Source organism: Schistocerca gregaria, chromosome 2 (assembly GCF_023897955.1).
Source record: "Schistocerca gregaria isolate iqSchGreg1 chromosome 2, iqSchGreg1.2, whole genome shotgun sequence".
Classification (NCBI taxonomy): Eukaryota; Metazoa; Arthropoda; class Insecta; order Orthoptera; family Acrididae; genus Schistocerca; species Schistocerca gregaria.
Window position 1 is genome coordinate 854,557,769 of NC_064921.1, and position 21,451 is coordinate 854,579,219.

Genomic DNA, 21,451 nt, shown 5'->3' on the forward strand with positions numbered 1-21,451 from the left:
ATGTAATAAAAATGGGGGTCCCTATTTTAAAAAAACGCAGTTGATATCCGTTTGGTCTATGGCAGCGCCATCTAGCGGGCCAACCATAGCGCCATCTGGTTTCCCCCTTCAAACTAGACGAGTTTCGTTCTTTGCAATTTTTTCGTTTGATGCTTATTTCGTGAGATATTTGGCCTAGTCACGATCGATGGACCACCCTGTACAGTCACTGTACAGAAACGTCTAAAGAAACAAAGACTACCGTACAATAAACGTAAAACAAAGTGTAGGGCTCTTGATAGAGAGATGGTGAATGAAACGCATTTCGCTTTAAAGAGAGCAACGCGTGATGCCTTCAATGACTATCGAAGCAGAATATTGTCAAATGATATTTTACAAAACCCAAAGAAATTCTGGTCATATTTAAAGGCTGTTAGTGGCACCAAAGTTATTGTCCAGTCCCTAGCGAATGAGACAGGAACTGAAACTGAGTTCAAAAGGTTCAAATGGCTCTGAGCACTATGGGACTTAACATCTATGGTCATCAGTCCCCTAGATCTTAGAACTACTTAAACCTAACTAACCTAAGGACAGAACGCAACACCCAGTTATCACGAGGCAGAGAAAATCCCTGACCCTGCCGGGAATCGAACCCGGGTGCGGGAAGCGAGAACGCTACCGCACGACCACGAGCTGCGGACCTGAAACTGAGGCCAGCAAAGCAAAAACTGAAATGTTTCACTTAGTTTTTAAACGTTCCTTTACCAAAGAAAACCAAGGAGAACTGCCCCAGTTTAATCATCGTACCACTGAAAAAATGGATGAAACACGTATTAGTGTGAATGGTATTAAGATCCGCCTCGATAGCTGAGTAGTCAACGCTACTGAATGCTGTGAAAAGGGGCCCAAGTTCGATTCTCGGCTGGGTCGGAAATTTTCTCCGCTCGGGGACTGGGTTTTGTATTGTTTTCATCATCATATCATCCCCATCGACACACAAGTTGTCGAAGTGTCGTCAGCTTAGAAGACTTGTACCAGGCGGCCGGTCTACCCGACGGGAGGCCCTAGCCACACGATATTTCATTTCAGTGGTATTGAGAAACAGCTGAAGTAGTTAAAATTGAACGAATTTCAGGACTAGAAGGAATCCCTATTAGATTCCATACCGAATTTGAGGCTGAGTTAGCCTCTTTTCTAACTATAATCTATCGTAGATCCTTCGAACAAAAACCTTGCCCAGTTGTTAAAAAAAAAATCGCACGTCACACCCGTCTACAAGACGGGCAATAGAAGTGATCCACAAAACTATCACAATATCCCTGACATCGATTTATTGTAGAATCTGAAGACATATTCTGACCTGAGTAATAATGAGGTATCTTGAACAGAATGATCTCCTCAATGCCAACCAACACGCGTTCAGAAAAATCGATCATGTGAACCCCAACTCGCACTTTTCTCACATGACGTGCTGAAATCTTTGTATCAAAGCAGTCAGATAGATTGGGTAGTTCTTGATTTCTGAAAAGCATTTGACTCAATACCATACCTACGTTTATTCTCAGAAGTAGGATCATATAGGGTAGGAAGTGAAATTTGTGAGTGGACTGAGGGCTTTTTTGGTAGGGGGGACGCAGCATGTCATCTTGGATGGAGAGTCATCACCAGATGTAGAAATAACTTCAGGTATGCCATGGGAATTGGATTGGGACACTTTCTTTTGATGTTGTATATCAATGACTTTGGAGACGGTATTAATAGTAACATAAGACTTTTTACAGACGATGCGGTTATCTACGATGAAGTAAAGTCTGAAAGAAACTACATACCCGGCCGGGGTGGTCGAGCTGTTCTAGTCGCTACAGTCTGGAACCGCCGCGCGACCGCTACGGTCGCAGGTTCGAATCCTGCCTCGGGCATGGATGTGTGTGATGTCCTTAGGTTAGTTAGGTTTAAGTAGATCTAAGTTCTAGGGGACTTATGACCTCAGTAGTTAAGTGCCATAGTGCTCAGAGCCATTTGAACCATTTTTGAAGCTACATAAATATTCACTCAGATCTTGATAAGATATAAAAGTGGAACGAATATTGGCAACTTGCTTTAAATGTTCATAAATGTTAAATTGTGTACTTCACCAAACGAAAAAACGTAGTGTACTATGACTATAATATCAATGAGTCACTATTCGAATCGACCATCTCATGCAAATACCTGGGTGAACACTTTGTAGGGATATAAAATAGAATGATCACACAGGCTGCGTTGTGGTTAAAGCAAGTGGTAGACTTCAGTTTAATGGTTGAATACTGAGGAAGTGCAAAACAGCCACAAAGGAGATTGCTCACAAATCACTCGTGCGACTGGTTCTAGACTATTGCTCAAGTGTATGGGACCCATACCAAATAGGATTTACAGGTGATATTGAACGTATAAAGCGAAGAGCAGTACAAATGGTCACAAGCTTGTTTGATTCATGGCAGATTATCTTAGGGATACTGAAGGAACTAAACTGGAAGACTCTTGAAGAGCCGGCCAGAGTAGCCATGCGGTTCTAGGCGCTACAGTCTGGAGCCAAGCGACCGCTACGGTCGCAGGTTCGAATCCTGCCTCGGGCATGGATGTGTGTGATGCCCTTTGGTTAGTTAGGTTTAAGTAGTTCTAAGTTCTAGGGGACTGATGACCACAGCTGGTAAGTCCCATAGTGCTCAGAGTCATTTGAGCCATTTTCGACTCTTGAAGATAGACGTATTCTATCCTGAGAAAGTCTATTAACAAAGTTTCAAGACCCAGGTTTACATGATGGCTCTAGAAATATACTACAACCTCCTACGTATCGCTCACATTTTGATCTTGAAGGTAAGATTAGAATAATTGCTGCACGCGCAGAGGCATTCAATCATTCTTCCCCCGCTCCATACGTGAATGGAACGGAAATAAACCCTAAAAACTGGTACAATGGGACGTACCCATTATCATGCACCTCACGTTGGTTTGCTGAATATAGATGTAGATGATCACGGACGCCTTTTCATTTTACGGTCTGCTATCTATATGTTTCTCTATGACAGTTACTAATTCTCAAACACAACACAGTATCAAATCGGTTAATTAATCATGCGTGCCTTTCCGCGAAATAACTGAATTACTAATATACTTTTCTTGTACAAATCGACGTAACATTGTCGGCTATTAATTCCACTTCCAACCAACTTCTTTCTACTACTTATCCTCGACGTGGCTTCCATAGTCTCAGGCTTCCATAGTCCCAGAAGCCGGCGATAAGTTACGTAAAACGATGGACTTACATTATGGTATCAAAGATAGCAGACTCCCTTACAAGATACACTATAAGACAAATAAAAAGAAAAGAAATGCACCACGAAGCAATTATCCGAATGGGACGGGAGTCAATAATGCGTTGGTCCACCTCTGGCCCTTATGAAAGGAGTTATTCAGCTTGGCACTGACTGATAATGTTGTAGGATGCACTCCGGATGGATATCGTGCCAAATTCTGTCCAATTGGCGCATTACATCGTCAAAATCCCTAGATGGTTAGAGGGCCCTGCCCACAACGCTTCAAACTTTCTCAGTTGGGGAGAGATCCGGCGGCTTTGCTGGCCAAGGTAGAGCAGATAATCAAAGCTCAGTTAGAAGCAGGACTCACCTGTGAAGACAATTCTACTTCAGTCAAAAAGATTCCACATCGAAGATGTGTCTGGAGATGCCCCACACAGCAGTAGGATACCAACCTGACTGTCGCCCATCATACGGCCCATCAATTGGGAGCGATGGTCTACGGTGTCATTTATTTTCATAGCAGGACCCATGTGGTTATCATCCACGTCACCCTTACAGAGCGGCGGTACATCGACGATATTCTATGGTCCGTGTTGTTGTTATTCATGGCAAGCCATCCTGGCTTACATTTCAGCAAGATAATGGTCGCCCACATATGGCGAGAGTTTCTACTGGTTATCTTCGAGCTTGCCAAACTCTACCTTGGCCTGGAAGGTCATCAGATCTCTCTCTCCCCCCCCCCCCCCAAATTGAGAAAGTGTGGAGCATTATGGGTAGGGCCCTCCCGCCAGATCAGGATTTTGACGTTCTAACTCACCAGCTGGACAGAATTTGGCACGATACCTCTCAGGAGGACATCCAACAACTCTGTCAATCAATGCCATGTCGAATAACTCCACGCATAAAGGCCAGAGGTGGACCCAAGTGTTATTGACTTGCTCAATTTGTGAAGCTCTTGCTCTCGAATAAATTATCCATTTTTTTCTAAAACTGGTCGCCATCATCATGTGAGAAACGCTAAACCGCTCTCACCGATAACTGATTCAAACCGAGAACGATGGGACCTTGCAGCGAAAATACGAAACCGCATGCGCTAAGGTAATGTGCAAGCGCTCAATCGTTGCTGCCGCCCCATGGCGCAAGAAGAGATGCAGCGCCTCCAGTCGTGGGTATTGTCGAAAAACGATATGTCGTTAAAGATTATTGTCAGCATCCGAGATAGCGCATGCTCTTTTGACCAAGGTCCGTAGGACTCCTTTACGTTGAAACGCTGGATGACAGCAGGTAGCATGTAAACACCTACTGATAGGTATTTACATGTAACCACCGTTTCAACATGTAGGAGAGAATTTACCAGAAGAGCTGCAACATCTGGACGTGTTTAATCATAACGGCTATACAGACAGACAGATTCGACGTGCATTTGAGTTTGGACCATTTCCTAAACCAGCTGAAAACATTTTTATTCTGCGACTTTCCTTTCATATGCTGGAAACGGATGTCTGCGAAGATAGGTAGGGATTTGAAGAAACATGAAATCAGATAGTTATTTCGTCCGCGGCTACGATCAGAGCACCTCTTAGCTTTGTTAAGGACGATATTTTTGAGAAAGCCTGGCGTTTATAAAATACCACGTGAGTGCGGTAAAATACACATTTGCCAAGCTATTCGTACTGTCAATGACAGATGTGTTGAATATCATCGCCATACGCGATTTTTACATCCTGACAAATCTGTGGTGTCTGAGCACTGTCTTAGAGAGGGCCATGGGATGCTATACAATGAGACCCAAGTCGCCGAGAACGCCTCGCGTTACTGGGATTGCGTTTTAAAAGAATCCGTCGAAATTAGGATAACAGATAATATTATTGACCATGATAATGGATAACCGCCTACTTGGAATCCTGTTTTATCAGGTATGAATCGGCCAGCCATGGGTATTAATTTTCAAAGACATGTCGTTTTTCGACAGTGTTCGCCATTGCAGGAGCCAGGGGGCAGCAGCAACGATTGAGCGCTTGCGCCTTACCTTAGCGCAGGCACTTTCGTGTTTTCGCTGCTCGCAAAGGTTCAGTCGTTCACGAGTTGAATCAGTTATCGGCGAAAGCGGCTTAGCTTTTCTTACCTGATGATGGCGGACAGCGGAAACATTGTGCGCAGATGATAGTTTGATCCGGCTGAAGACCAGACAAGAATTTAAAGCTAGTTCTGCCTTGGTGCCAGTGATGGCCTTGTGTTGGTTAGGAGGCTAGTCGAGGGCCTGAACCAACTAGTCAGCATACTTGACGCACTTGACATACACAGGGAGTTATGGTCTGGGGTGCAATTTCGTATGACAGCAGGGGCAGTCTTGTGGCTACCCTCACATCCTGACTCCAATATTGTGTCAGTCTGGTGATTCAACCTGTTGTGCTCCCATTCATGAACAGCGCTCCAGGGGGATGTTTTCCAACAGGATAACATTCGCCCACATGCCGCTGTTGTAACCCAACATGCTCTACAGAGTGCCGACATGTTGCCATGGCCCACTCTATCATCAGACATGGTTCCATTCGAGTACATATGAGAAACCATCGTATAACAACTTTAGCGTCATCCACAAACAGCATTAACCGTCCCTGTATTGACCGACCAAGTGCAACAGGCGTGGAACTCCATCCCACAAACAACTTTGTGGATGATGCTAAAGTTGTTATACGATGGTGTCTCATACGTACTCGAGTGGAAACATGTCTGATGATCGAGTGGGCCATGGCAACATGTCGGCACTCTGTAGAGCATGTTGGGTTACAACAGCGGTATGTGGGCGAGCGTTATCCTGTTGGAAAACACTACCCCTTGAAGCGCTGTTTATGAATGGGAGCAGAACTTCTGCACGCTTGAACTCAAAATCCTGGCGTTTACATCTGTTATTGATGCACCAGCATTTCAAATTTGTAATGGCTTGTCTCGAACTTGCATTAACCTGTGATATTACCATGTTACCCAGGCATATGTATTCACCAAATTTCATTACTCTACATTAATTCTTTTTGGCGTTGCGACTTTTTCCCGTCAGTGTGCAACCAATCGGCACCTGACGAATTGGTGATGCTAGTCACTGGCGTTTGGTAGCGTGGATCACAGTGTAGGACAGAGGTGGAAGTCAGTACAAATTTCATCTATGGTGTTTAAAAATATCCACCGACATGGAACTTCAAGCGGCAGTCCTCTCGAAGTTTTCACTGCGCTCTCGAGACAAAGGTACTTCAGAGAAGAAGGCAGTTGATGAGTGTCATAAAAAGAATTATTAGCGAACTGGTCATTTACCTCATCCTGATTTTTATCAAACTAATAAACATAGAAAGTATACTTCATTTAAGTGAGATGCTGAGTAAAGTAAACTCATTTAGAAAACAATTCACGTCTTAGTTGGACCTTTGTGCTCACAAATATTCCTGTAAGATTGTCATGAAGATTTTTTACATTTCTCTAAGCTTGTATTGCGTTTGTTGACCTGTCACGTAAACCATAAGTAGTCAAAGTCTCTTCAGATCTGTATCCATCTCGATCACGCACAAAATAGTGCAACACACACCATATTTTTATGTTATCTTCATCAAGTTTTTGTCATACGTTCAACAGCCGATGAAGCGCATGGCTGTGGGTACTACCCTCTGGTCCAGTTAGTAGAGTCTTTTCCCGTTCCATTTACGAATGGAGGGGGGAAGAATAACGGTTTAAATGCCTATGTGCGCACTGCAGTTAATCTAATCTTGTCCTCACTATCCCTACAGAAGCGAGGCTTTTTCAAGGTGGTCCTCAAGACGTCTTCAGGTGGATTCAGTTCGGTACCTCCAACATCTCTGTGATACTCTTAAACAGATCAAACAAACTTGTGAACATTTGTGCTGCCTTTCTCTGCATACATTCAGGATACCCTGCTGGTTGGATAACCAACGAAAGGATAACGTTCTACGAGTTTTGGCGTGAAATGTAAGGAGTTTGAACGTTGTAGCAGCACTCCGTCTTCAGGCCGTAAGTGGCCCATCGAGACCATCCGACCGCCGTGTCATCCTCAAGTGAGGATGCGGATAGGAGGGGCGTGTGGTCAGCACACCGCTCTCCCGGCCGTTATGATGGTTTTCTTTGACCGGAGCCGCTACTATTCGGTCGAGTAACTCCTTAATTGGCATTACGAGGCTGAGTGCACCCCGAAAAATGGCAACATCACATAGGGGCTGGATGGTCACCCATCCAAGGGCCGGCCACGCCCGACAGCGCTTAACTTCCGTGATCTCACGGGAAACGGTGTATCCACTGCGGCAAGGCCGTTGCCTTGAACGTGGTAGGGATGCTAGAAAATCTGAAAGGGAAATGCTACGGCTCAATCTAGATATAGTGGGGTCAGTGAAGTGAAGTGGAAAGAAGACAAGGATTTCTCGTCAAACAAGTATAGGGTAATGTCAACAGCAGCACGAGCAGCAAATCATATAACTGGACTAATTCATTATGAACTGGAAGATAGGGCAGAGATTGAGTTACTGTGAACAGTTCAGTGATAGGTTTGTTCTCATCAGAATCGACAGCAAAACGACACCGACGTTATAGTTCAGGTATACATACTGACATCGGAAGCAGAAGATGAAGAGACAGAGAAAGAGTAGGAGGAAATTGAGCAGGAAATTCAATAAGTAAAAGGAAATGAAAATCTAATAGACATGGGGGATTGAAATGCCGTTGTATGGGAAGGAGTAGAAGAAAGGGTTGCGAAAGAATATGGGCTTGGTTGTAGGAGTGGGATGGAGGTAGACTAATTGAGTTCTTCAACAAATTTCAGCTAGTAATAGTGAATACACTTTCCAAGATTCAAAGAGGAGGAGACATACTAGGGAAAGGCTAGGAGATAGGGGAAGATTTCAGCTAGATTACACCATGGTCGGGCAAAGATTCCGAAATCAGATATTGGATTTCAAGGCGTGCTCAGGAGCAGATATAGACTCATATCACAATTTAATAAGGATGAAGAGTAGGCTGGAGTTTAAGAGATTAGCCAGGAAGAAACATTGCACAAAGAAATGGGATACGGAAGTAATAAGGAATGAAGACATACAGCTGAAGGTTCAAATGGCTCTGAGCGCTATGGGACTTAACTTCTGAGGTCATCAGTCCCCTAGAACTCAGAACTACTTAAACCTAACTAACTTAAGGACATCACACACATCCATGCAGGATCCAGGCAGGATTCGAGCCTGCGACGGTAGTGGTCGCGCGATTCCAGACTGTGGAGCCTAGAACCGCTCGGCCACCCCAGCCGGCAGCTGAAGATCTCCAAGGCTATCAGCAATGCCAGAAATAAAAGAAAGGTTCAAGAGTTGGATTAAAATCCATGGTGAAGGGATATCAATGATAAGATTTGCGTATGAAATTACAGACCCCAGTGAACGTGAAGCAGAATTACAGGATCTGTTGAATGGAATAAACAGTCTAATGAGTACAGAATATGGATTGAGAGTAAACAACATTATCAGTCAGTGCCAAGCTGAATAACTCCTTGCATAAGGGCCAGAGGTGGACCAACGCATTATTGACTCCCGTCCCATTCGGATAATTGCTTCGTGGTGCATTTCTTTTCTTTTTATTTGTCTTATAGTGTATCTTGTAAGGGAGTCTGCTATCTTTGATACCATAATGTAAGTCCATCGTTTTACGTAACTTATCGCCGGCTTCTGGGACTATGGAAGCCTGAGAGGAAAGACAAAAGTAATGGGAATTAGTAGAACTTGAGAACAGCAAGAAACTTACGATCAAAGCTGGTGATGACGAAATAGATGAAATTAACGGCTTCAGCCACCTAGGCAGCATAATAACCCATTACGGACGGAGCAAGGAGGAGATAAATCGCAGACTAGCATAGGCAGAAAGGGCATTCCTGGCCAAAAGAAGTCTACTAGTATCAAACACTGGCCTTAATTTCAGGAAGAAATTTCTGTGAATGCACTTTTGGAGCACAGCACCGTATGGTTTCACTAGAAACATGGACTTTGGGGAAAACGGAAGGGAAGAGAATCGAAGCATCTGAGATGTGGCGCTACAAAAGAATGTTGAAGACTGGTGGACTGATAAGGTAAGGAATGAGGAGGTTCTCCAATTTGGTACTGTAGAGGGTAAAAACTTTATAGAGGAAGACAGAGATTGAAATACATCCAACAAATAACTGAGGACCTATGTTGCCAATGCTACTCTAGGATGTAAAGGTTGGCGCAGGAAAGGAATTCGTGGCGGACCACATCAAACCAATCAGAAGACTTAGGACTCACAAGGAAAAAATCTCTGAGGTCCAGCACTTTGAGCAGTATTATAATACACGTTGCAGGAGTTTTTTTGTACGTATTCTTCTTTGTAGAGCGGTTGCTTTTCCGTAGTATTATACACGCCTGGAAATGGAAAAAAGAACACATTGACACCGGTGTGTCAGACCCACCATACTTGCTCCGGACACTGCGAGAGGGCTGTACAAGCAATGATCACACGCACGGCACAGCGGACACACCAGAAACCGCGGTGTTGGCCGTCGAATGGCGCTAGCTGCGCAGCATTTGTGCACCGCCGCCGTCAGTGTAAGCCAGTTTGCCGTGGCATACGGAGCTCCATCGCAGTCTTTAACACTGGTAGCATGTCGCGACAGCGTGGACGTGAACCGTATGTGCAGTTGACGGACTTCGAGCGTGGGCGTATAGTGGGCATGCGGGAGGCCGGGTGGACGTACCGCCGAATTGCTCAACACGTGGGGCGTGAGGTCTCCACAGTACATCGATGTTGTCGCCAGTGGTCGGCGGAAGGTGCACGTGCCCATCGACCTGGAACCGGACCGCAGAGACGCACGGATGCACGCCAAGACCGTAGGATCCTACGCAGTGCCGTAGGGGACCGCACCGCCACTTCCCAGCAAATTAGGGACACTGTTGCTCCTGGGGTATCGGCGAGGACCATTCGCAACAGTCTCCATGAAGCTGGGCTACAGTCCCGCACACCGTTAGGCCGTCTTCCGCTCACGCCCCAACATCGTGCAGCCCGCCTCCAGTGGTGTCGCGACAGGCGTGAATGGAGGGACGAATGGAGACGTGTCGTCTTCAGCGATGAGAGTCGCTTCTGCCTTGGTGCCAATGATGGTCGTATGCGTGTTTGGCGCCGTGCAGGTGAGCGCACAATCAGGACTGCATACGACCGAGGCACACAGGGCCAACACCCGGCATCATGGTGTGGGGAGCGATCTCCTACAGTGGCCGTACACCTCTGGTGATCGTCGAGGGGACACTGAATAGTGCACGGTACATCCAAACCGTCATCGAACCCATCGTTCTACCATTCCTAGACCGGCAAGGGAACTTGCTGTTCCAACAGGACAATGCACGTCCGCAGGTATCCCGTGCCACCCAACGTGCTCTAGAAGGTGTAAGTCAACTACCCTGGCCAGCAAGATCTCCGGATCTGTCCCCCATTGAGCATGTTTGGGACTGGATGAAGCATCGTCTCACGCGGTCTGCACGTCCAGCACGAACGCTGGTGCAACTGAGGCGCCAGGTGGAAATGGCATGGCAAGCCATTCCACAGGACTACATCCAGCATCTCTACGATCGTCTCCATGGGAGAATAGCAGCCTGCATTGCTGCGAAAGGTGGATATACACTGTACTAGTGCCGACATTGTGCATGCTCTGTTGCCTGTGTCTATGTGCCTGTGGTTCTGTCAGTGTGATCATGTGATGTATCTGACCCCAGGAATGTGTCAATAAAGTTTCCCCTTCCTGGGACAATGAATTCACGGTGTTCTTATTTCAATTTCCAAGAGTGTACTAATAAACCGAGGACTGCCACCTGCTTTACCTACAAACGAGCCTAATCCCCACAAGAGTTACATTTAGATACTTGTGTGAGTTGATTGACTCCAACTGCGACTCGTTGATACTATAGATGCAAGATACTTCTCCCTTTGGTTCTGTGAAGTGCACAACTTTACATTTTTGAACATTTAAAGCAAGCTGCCAGTCTTTGCATCAGTTACAAAGTTGTGCAACACATGCCTTGTTTGACAGTACCTACCGGCATCTTCAAAACTGCCTTCGAAGGGACACAGTATGAAGGATGACATACCGAACAAAACCTTCAACAACAACAATTACAAGAGGAAAGTAATTACAGTCTTCACACAACTGCCTGCTTTGACGGAATTTAGTTTATTTTCAACTAACTTCTTACACTTTAAAGAACTCTTGAACACAGTTGTATCCGACAATCTAACATATGCTTCGGTCAGTAGAGATGAACTGTAGTGAGAACCACACAAAGCTAGCAACAGTAAGAAAAACAGTTTTGTACCTCAATAAAGGGACCCACATTCCATGTTTACCATCTATATCGACCACACAGACGAGGAAATTGGCTCCCTTTTTAATAAACCTGTAACTATTCTTCCTTTTAGAAATGGACCCAAAGGTTAGATGTTATGAATGTATGTCCTTCTGAAGTTGTTCATCTACTGCATCGAAGGCATAACACGGAAGCACGAATATTTACCATGATGTATAACATACGGTTAATGTGTAAAAAATCGAATGTGATGAATGAAATGCGGGAACGACATGGATACTCAAGCTATATTTAAGTACTGTAATACTTTTCAACACATCACTTATCAGCTTCCAGTTATGCCTATTTAGTCATCAACACATTATCTGTTTCTTATTTAAAGAGTCATCTCCAACGTTGAGCACTGAAACATGTAACTGAATGCAAAACAACATCAAGATGGGCACAAACCCGAAATAGCTCGTGCATTAAATAAAATTACCTTTTATTGTGACAGGTAGTGGTTATTATTCTACACCCTACTTCCTTTTCAATTTCCTTTTTTTCCTCCTCCTCCTCCTCCTTCTTCTTCTTTGCTAGAGATGAAGAGAAAGGCATCCTCCTCCTGTATTTTATATATTTATTTCACTGGACCCACTATCTAGATCAGTCGTCATCAAGCTATTTTGCTTAAGAGCCAATATCGACATTGAGGGGCGACATGTTAGGCCGCATACGATGGCAGAGGGGAGGGGGGGGGGGGGGGGGGGAGAGCGGTGCTTAAACTAGCAACTCAAACAGAAATTCAACTTCAGCCAAACCACGGTTATTGATAGCTTATCACTTGTACATTTGCAGTCTATATATTACAAGGTATCACACCAAATACTTTTTAGTGAAAAGGAAAATAATATATCAGAACTCCTTGCTTAGCAATGCGGGTACTGTGGGCAGTGTCATCGAAAGAGAATCCCATGTTTGTTTTTCTGATTTCCGGTTACATTTTCGAGGAATCTCCACGCCTTGGACGGATACCAAGTGGCTGCAGCGGACTGTTTTCAGTTGGACTTTTGTATTAGGACATTGAGATGGTTTCAAATAATGTAAGTTAATTAATTCAAAAGAGTCAGAAAGGGATAGAATGGTGGATGACAGTTCTGTATATAACAGGAGTTAGAAGTCAGCTTTATCTCTTGTATTTTGTGTGTTTTTTGGAAGTAACTAAATGTTGTTGAGGTGAACACCTTGACCACTATTCCCGACGAGTAGTGTGGCCATATTCCCTGATCGGATGCCATATCAAAAACAGTGATCAACAGAAGAAACTATCAAACAGGCATTTGTAGGCCTAAGGATGTTATTTAGAAAAACTTATTACTCTCCATACAAGTGAGGTAATGTAACAATATAAATGACTTATCTTGCATCAGACGACACAAAAACAAAACAATGTTTTTACTAAAATAACGGAACAAGCTTCGACTGTCAGTCTCACTCACAAATAGCAATGTATATTAGAACCAGTGTGACCGCTTCTCGGCAGGCAACTGCGCTGTTCAGGGCAAAAAATATGCAATTGGCACTTTTCCCATCCTGGCCACTTTACTTCATCTTCCGCTACCAATCTTGCTAATAATTGGTAACCTATATAAATTAGTATGTTGTTGTTGTTGTTGTGGTCTTCAGTCCTGAGACTGGTTTGATGCAGCTCTCCATGCTACTCTATCCTGTGCAAGCTTCTTCATCTCCCAGTATCTACTGCAGCCTACATTAGGGTGTCCATTTCATTTTCATTGAAAAAGGGGACATTTAAAATAAGTTAGAGAAAAACCTGGGACAATGAAGAAAAAAATGGGACATAAATATTGTATTGACTAAATTTAATACACATACAAGTTTACCTTTACAATGTGCACTCAGATATGTACTTTATCAAGAAATGCATTTTCGTTTGAAATTGTATCATAAAAGTCAGTACACGATACAACATTAAAGTGTGTTTTGACAACTTTCATTCTGCTTTTTTCATCTGACCACAAAGGGTTCACTAACGAAAACACACGTTCCACAGCAGCATTTGACCAGGAATTGCCAGACAATACTCCACCAAATCAATAATGTTTTTCATGTTAATGTTTTTTACTTTTGAAATAAGCAAATATTTTACACCATGTTGCACTAACACTCTTTATCTCCTTCTTCACTTTTTATGAAGTTCTGTGCACCTGAAAATTCATCGAACAGTTCGTCTTCATCAATAGGAAAATTTGGTACAATACTTTTAACAAAAACACAACTGTCCTCAATATCCTTCCACTGTAGCTGCTCCTTTTCAGTATTCACCCAGACAAACACTTTAAAAGGTGTGTGAAATGGTAAACACCATTCTTTAATATACTCAATGCAAGAGTCATAGAAGATGTCAGCAAAAATATGAAATTGTTCTACAGTAATTTCACCCTCTTCTTCCACCTTTCTTAGGGTCTCATGTACAAAGGATGTGAGAAATCTTTCAGATTTTCTACATTGCAATTTGTTTATTTATTGATAAACTTTCACTATTGTGATTTCTTGTTTTTCAATACATTTAATTGTTGCAGAGAAAGGTTTTAGCTGATTCACAAGAAAATGTAGAAGAACAATAGACACAGGGTTACCAAAGAATTGTTTAAGGATAACAGGACACTTATCAAGGGAAATAAAATATGATTTCAAAGCAGGAAATATCTCTACAATTCTTTCCACTGCTGGTAGCAGAGATAGCCACCTTGTCTTTCTGTGCCCAAGTTTTGTATTCAGTTTCAGTTAACTTACAGAATGACTTAAGAGATTCAACCCTTACTGTATATATGTGGAAATGCTGGTAGATTTTGTTTATAATTAATTGGCAGTCGATGGGTAGGCAATCTGAGCCAGTTTGTAAGGAATTGTGCATCACATGTGCTGGACAGCCAACACCTACTATATTATTCACTGTGTTTTGTTGCATTCACAATGTCAGATCTTCCACCATGACCAATAGCAAATTTGATCTGCACAACGTACATTCTACAGTTTCTCCACTACCAGTGATTGAAGGAAGCTCGCTTTTTATATTGCTGTTAAAATTACATTTACGTGTTGGCATAATGAAACAGTGATTGCACAGTGCAAAACATGAACAGTGTGGTGATGAAAGCCAGATAGCAAGTATCAGTGGTGTAGAGTATTTCTGGACCGAAAGGACAGATTAAGTGGATTGATTTAGAAGATAAGAATCTTGGTTGTCATTCATAACCTATAGTGGATTTAAAATTACTTGCGATTTTTGAAAGTTCGGTACATGTTTGGGGTGTGCTGAAAGTCATCACACGCTTCCTAGCATAAATAATTGCACTGTTAATTGCAAGTCAAACAGCCAGTAGCGTAAAATACTCTAGCCACATGAAATCATAAAAAAATGGGACATTTGAGCATCCCCAAAAAAACTTTTGGGACAGCGGGACATTTTGGAAAAAAATGTGACTGTCCCGGGAAAAAAGGGATGAATGCACACCCTAGCCTACATCCTTCTGAATCTGCTTAGTGTATCCATCTCTTGGTCTTCCTCTACAATTTTTACCCTCCACGCTGTCCTCCAGTACTGAATTGGTGATCCCTCGATGCCTCAGAACATGTCCTACCAACCGATCCCTTTTTCTAGTCAAGTTGTGCCACAAACTCCTCTTCTCCCCAATTCTATTCAATACCTCCTCATTAGTTATGTGATCTACCCATCAAATCTTCAGCCTTCTTCTGTAGCACCACATTTTGAAAGCTTCTATTCTCTTCTTGTCTAAACTATTTATTGTCCATGTTTCACTTCCATACATGGCTACACTCCATGTCTTTCAGAAATGACTTCCTGACACTTAAATCAATACTCGATGTTAACAAATTTCTCTTCTTCACAAACGCTTTCCTCGCCATTGCCAGTCTACATTTTATATCCTCTCTACTTCAACCATCATCAGTTATTTTGCTCCCCAAATAGCAAAACTCCTTTCCTACTTTAAGTGTCTCATTTCCTAATCTAATTCCCTCAGCATCACTCAATTTAATTTGACTTCATTCCATTATCCCCGTTTTGCTTTTGTTGATGTCCATCTTATACCCTCCTTTCAAGACACTGTCCATTCTGTTCAACTGCTCTTCCAAGTCCTTTGCTGTCTCTGACAGAATTACAATGTCATTGGCAAACGTCAAAGTTTTTATTTCTTCTTCATGGACTATAATACCTACTCTGAACTTTTCTTTTGTTTCCTTTACTGCTTGCTCAATATACAGATTGAATAGCATCGGGAGAGGCTACAAACCTGTCTCACTGCCTTCCCAACCACTGCTTCCCTTTCATGTCCCTCGACATTAGTATGTTATACTAATTAATAACAGCAATCGCAATATGAATCACAATCATAATTGTCTACTAAATGTTTTGAATGTCACTTTTCTTTTAACAATAGCATTGTATGATAACAGCCTTAATTTGTTTTAATTTTACTTGCAACAAACATGTACTGCATCTGAAGATTACCGTATCTATAATGTCTATTCACGAATCCATGTTACTTTCATTTAACACTTATACACTAACAAGGCGCTCCATGAAGGGACAGAAATCGCTAGATGTGAAGTACATGTACACATAGACAAGTAATTACAATTTCACAAAAACAGCATAATTTATTCAAGTGAAAGAGCTTCACGAACTGAGTAAGTCAATAACGCATCGACCCACTTCTGGCCCTTATGGAAGCAATTATTCGGATTGGCCTTGACTGACAAATTTGTCACATGTCCTCCTGAGGGATATTGTGCCAAATTATGACTAATTGATGCGTTACATCGTCAAAATCTGCAGCGTCACACATTCATCTATCGGTTGCCAAAATTTTCGATACCTGTACGACTATCGGTTTGTTACCAGTTTGCATAACTCCTTCATAGGTGTTTTTTGTCTTAGAGTGAAATCTCACACGGATCGATAAGGTGACCATTTCAGACTTTAGTTATTTTTGCTAGAGGAAGACCTATGCATCTTAATAGTAAAACTATCAATTTTTGACAAAATAATGTAATTGGATAGATAAAAAATCTACTCACCAAGCTGTGGCAGAACAAGCACATAAATTTTTTTTATAATTATGCAAGCTTTTGGAGCCAGTGGCTCCTCCTTCCGGCAGAAGGGTTGAAGGGAAGCAAGAGGGGCGAAGTAAAAGGATTCGAGAAGTCTAGGAAAAGGGGTAGATTCTGGAAAAGTCATCTGGAATTGTGGGTAAGGGGAGACTTACCAGACGGGATGAGAAGGAAAGACTGATTGTGGGGACTGCACCGGATGAGATTTGAAAACCTGAGAGCTTAAAGGTAGAGGACGGCGTAATATACAAGACAGAGATTACTGCTAAAACACTGTGCACGAGTTAATAAGAGTACAAAGCTAAGTGCATTGTATGTAACAGATGTGGGAACTGCAGAGCGAAAAATAGACAGGTAAGAAAATGAAAGCTATAGAAAACTAAAATTGAGTGATGAAAGGAGTGGTTGCTGAGGAAAAAATGCTGAAACAGATGAAATTAACATAAATTATGGCTAGGTGGGTGGCGAGAATCAAGTTCTGAGAAACTGGTGTCTGGGGGAAGATGGTGCATATGGAGAAACATGCATCGATGCCACATAGAGCATGCTCTGCAACAGGATAGTGTGTTGCCAGTATACACATTCTGTCTATGCCCATTCATCCTAAATGATAATTTGGTAATAATCACGGCAATTTGTCAAACAATGTTCACATAACAACTCTTATATGACGTGTTGTTTCACAGGTGACTGCTCTCCCTTTGATAGTATATGTTTTGCCAGTTACAGGGCTGCTATAGGTGGTGGTAGGAGGGTGCATGGGGTAAATCTTTCAGAGGGAATGTTCTTACGAGTAGGAGCCATAGGTTCCACATTCTGTTTCTTTAAATCTGCTTGCCCTTTGGAGTTACTCCAAAAGGCCTAACATTGAAAATCCCTGTCTCTGGATGTAATCCTACCCTACACCAGGCTCTTTTACATTTTCAAATACTACAATATACAAATTCTTGCTCTTACCCAGGTAATCTGTGACATACATCAAAAATAGTTTTGGATCACCTCGGTTCTGCGAATTCCAGAACCTGTACAGAAAATTGGAAGAGAGATCAACCTAATCATTTCCACTCTTTTTATTGCTCATGAAAACCACACAGTGAGACCTTCAGAGGTGGTGGTCCAGGTTGCTGTACACCCAGTATTTATAATACCCAGTAGCACGTCCTCTTGCATCGATGCATGCCTGTGTTCGTTGTGGCATACTATCCACAAGTTCATCAAGGAACTATTGGTCCAGAATGTCGCACTCCTCAACAGCAATTTGGTATAGATCCCTCAGAGTGGTTGGTGGGTCTCGTCTTCCATAAACAGCCCTTTTCAATCTATCCCAGGTATGTTCTGATAGGGTTTATGTCTGGAAAACATGCTGACCACTCTAGTTGAGCAATGTTGTTATCCTGAAGGAAACCATTCACAAGATGTGCACAATGGGGACGCGAATTGTCGTCCAGGTCACATCGCTTAGTGTTTCTGAAGTTAGACAAGGAGCTGGTACCTCTGTATAGCAATGGGGAATGGATACAGTGTATCTGGGAATGACCTTATCCAAGGTATGACAGTGGGCGTCATCCCTATTGTTGACTACAATCATCTGCAGTTGACTGGCATGCACAGTGAAAAGCATGCTGTTGCGTTCTTTTCTGTCCTCCAAATGTTTGTACTTCTGCAGGGCACTGTATCTCGTGGAGGACATGGTTGTGCCAAGGTTGGTCAGATGCTGGGTTGTCATGTTGAATAACTCTGAGTTGGTCAAGTCCGTTCTTCCTGGCATGTTCATTTAGTGGCAGAAATTGGTGCTAAGGATCAATATAATTCTTCTTCAATATTCTTTATCACCTCCTGACAGATGGGGTTAACATTCATGGCTGCCTTCTCTTGTGTATTTTGTCCAACGTTTCTGGCCATCATGCACTGCCATATCTCGTCCGTTACTATTTGATGTAAAGAATGGCTAGCTCATGGTAGTCTTCCACAACTGTTAAAGGGACCATATTCCGTAGGCACTCATAAGTCTTTTGCGACATGCTTTTCTGTTGCATTCCCACAATTCACTGGCAGCACCTTTTGTGACAGCCTAAATAAGCTTGTGCATGTCTCCTGAAACTTCTTTCATCAAGTATGTGATTTAGTTGGCGTCTGTCTTATTTGGTTTCACAATGTGACACAGCACCATAACATTCTGTACGTATGATGTGTCGTTTCTCTTATGATGGTCTATGTTCTTAATTTTGTTCTTCCAGTAAGTGCACTTGGCTACTGATGCTGCCAAACACTTTTTACAGTTCGGCTTGGAATTTGTACCAGTATTCAGCTTCTCTCCATCATTGCTGAACCGCTGCTGGGCTGTGCTGCCCAAGTAGAAGTACACATTTGCCAAATGTATCACGTCATCCTACTTGTTGTATATGGTGACTCAGTTGAATCCTTTCAGCTATTTTCTCAGGTTCTGACCAACCTCTCCAGAAAACAATGATGGATGCCTGGTGTGCAGCTGATTTATTGCTGTTTTGGAATCCATTTGTCCCCTGAATACATGAATCACTGGAACAAGGTACTGCTTGTGTTCCCATTTCTCTCTACTTAGACAATGGCTTTTACATTATATATCTGGAGCCATGGTAACATAGATGTTTTGAAGTTTGGAGAACTCTGCATCTCCTCCAAACAGTGTCATGTCTAAACCACAATGAAGTCCAAAGATGATGGGCAGGGTGGTCAGTTAAGGTCTACACCTAGTACTGAAAGTATGTTTACTGCTGTCACCAACATACAGCCAGAAAAGAGCTGAACTCCTGTACCGAGAGTGCTGCTATTTATAAAAAAATGGAACATTTCCGAATGCTGCTATTTATAACAACATCAAATATTCCACAATATACAAACACTGCACAAATAACATATTTCAAAAACCTTACAGAAATTATAAATACTACATAACAAATGGGGTTAAACTGGTGACCTGCAGTACACCAGCCAGCAGCACTAACAACTACACAACATGGCATGCACCACAGTTGACAGCATTGGCTGTTCTGAAAGCTACTGGAAAACAGCAAGTGCGCTGGTTATTCCATAAGAGTTTCTATCATCTTTGTCATCACTTCAAGGTGTTTATTGTATACAGAAAACTGTTTTGAAGCCCAATTTGATGGTTACCAATAATGCAACTGGAAGATGGGTTTTAGAAAAGTGTGGTTAGTTCGGCCAGATAATTTTAGCGCTCTTTTTTTTTGTTTTTTATCAGGGGCGAGCTGGAGAAAATTCATGGTTACTGGGTCTGGCACATGGTGCAAATTCTTTAACAAGCAAAACATATCTTGCATTGGCAAAGATAAAAAATTTGAGTAAGTTGATCTCTTACCAGAAACATTCAGCTAACAGTGAAAATGTTGGCAGTCAAGTGAGTGTCAGAGGCTATGAAGCGGTTAAATTACTACCCGTTTTTACCCTTAACGCGCACTTTCTGTTACATTAATGAGAATCTAATGTTCTTATAATCAGTTTTGTACTTGTGAGAAAAATGTTCACCAATGCTTCACAGTTGCTGATACCTGATATAAATAATGACTAGTATGACAGTTCAGTGCACATACAGGAATCAACTAATGCTAAGTCAGCATACAGCCCAGTGGTATGGGACACAATTGTCACATACAGTAATCTTTTTGGGCAGATTATTACAATGAGCTTGGCCACAGGATGTGCTGACAATATCAGTGCTGCCCTGCTCTCTTTGGACAAACAGTCTCCATTGAGTCTGCATCTATCTCACTGTCAATATCCAGTGATGTAACGTTTGGATTAACAACCTAGTACTTAAAACGTGCAGTAACCACCATAATGTTGTTCCTGTCCACGGAGCAGTGACAGGTCCATCAGTGTTCAAACAATCAGGTGGCTCTGGGGGATTAATCTGTTCAAAACTATATAAGTAGTAATTCATGAAACATATCTGGGATGGACTAAAACATTGGTTGCATAACAGATAAATCTGTCCAAAAATGCAGCTAAAATTATTCAAAACACTTCAAGAAGGATGAACTAACTGCTTTTGGGGTATCGGAACTAAATGGAAAACCTTTCATGATATCAAAATCTATTATTTGCATGACTAGGAATAATGAAATGGACAGCAATAGGATTCCAGATATTTTAACCATCTTTGCCAAATGGGCTATTACTTGCTGTAACTTTTTATTGAAAACTTATAACAAGTTTTAGGCACTCCCAAGAACTGCCCAACAAAGTGATTCTTCAGTTTCTCAAGACATATATGTTGATCAACCAGTCCAAGGGTACACTGGTGGTTCACAGTGTCCAATGAGCACAATATTTCGGCAATCAGACACGTCACCATCGTCAGGTGTGCTGACGAACTGAGCTCCTGTTGGCGCGTGGCCGGCTACTGTCCTCTGCCCCCGTGAGCCGCTCCATCCATGGTACGTGCCTGCAGGCACATGCCAGTATCATTGGTTGGTTAGTTGGTTGGTTGGTTGGTTTAAAAGAGAGGGGAAGGGACCAAACTGCGTAGTCATCAGTCCCTTGTTCCCAAAAAAATAATTACACAACAGAAAGAAGAAAAGAAAGGAGACATACAGCACAACAACAAGAGAAAGGAAGAACCAGAAGGATGACAGGAGGACAACCAACACTACTGTGGATAAAAACAGGAAAAGAAAACCATAGAGAGAAGCA

At 42.6% G+C, this 21,451-nt stretch overlaps 1 protein-coding gene and 1 long non-coding RNA gene across 2 annotated transcripts in view; one reads left to right on the plus strand and one right to left on the minus strand.

Moving 5' to 3' along the window:
* Positions 1 to 21,451, plus strand: part of LOC126335228 (uncharacterized) — a 143,084-nt gene that overhangs the window by 57,548 nt on the left and 64,085 nt on the right. The window lies entirely within an intron of this gene.
* The window catches only part of LOC126335224 (rRNA methyltransferase 2, mitochondrial), a 90,574-nt gene continuing 90,053 nt past the window's right edge, over positions 20,931 to 21,451 (minus strand). Inside the window, exon 5 of the mRNA XM_049998259.1 lies at positions 20,931 to 21,203. The gene's annotated coding sequence lies outside the window, so the exon portion shown is untranslated. The remainder of the gene's footprint in view (positions 21,204 to 21,451) is intronic.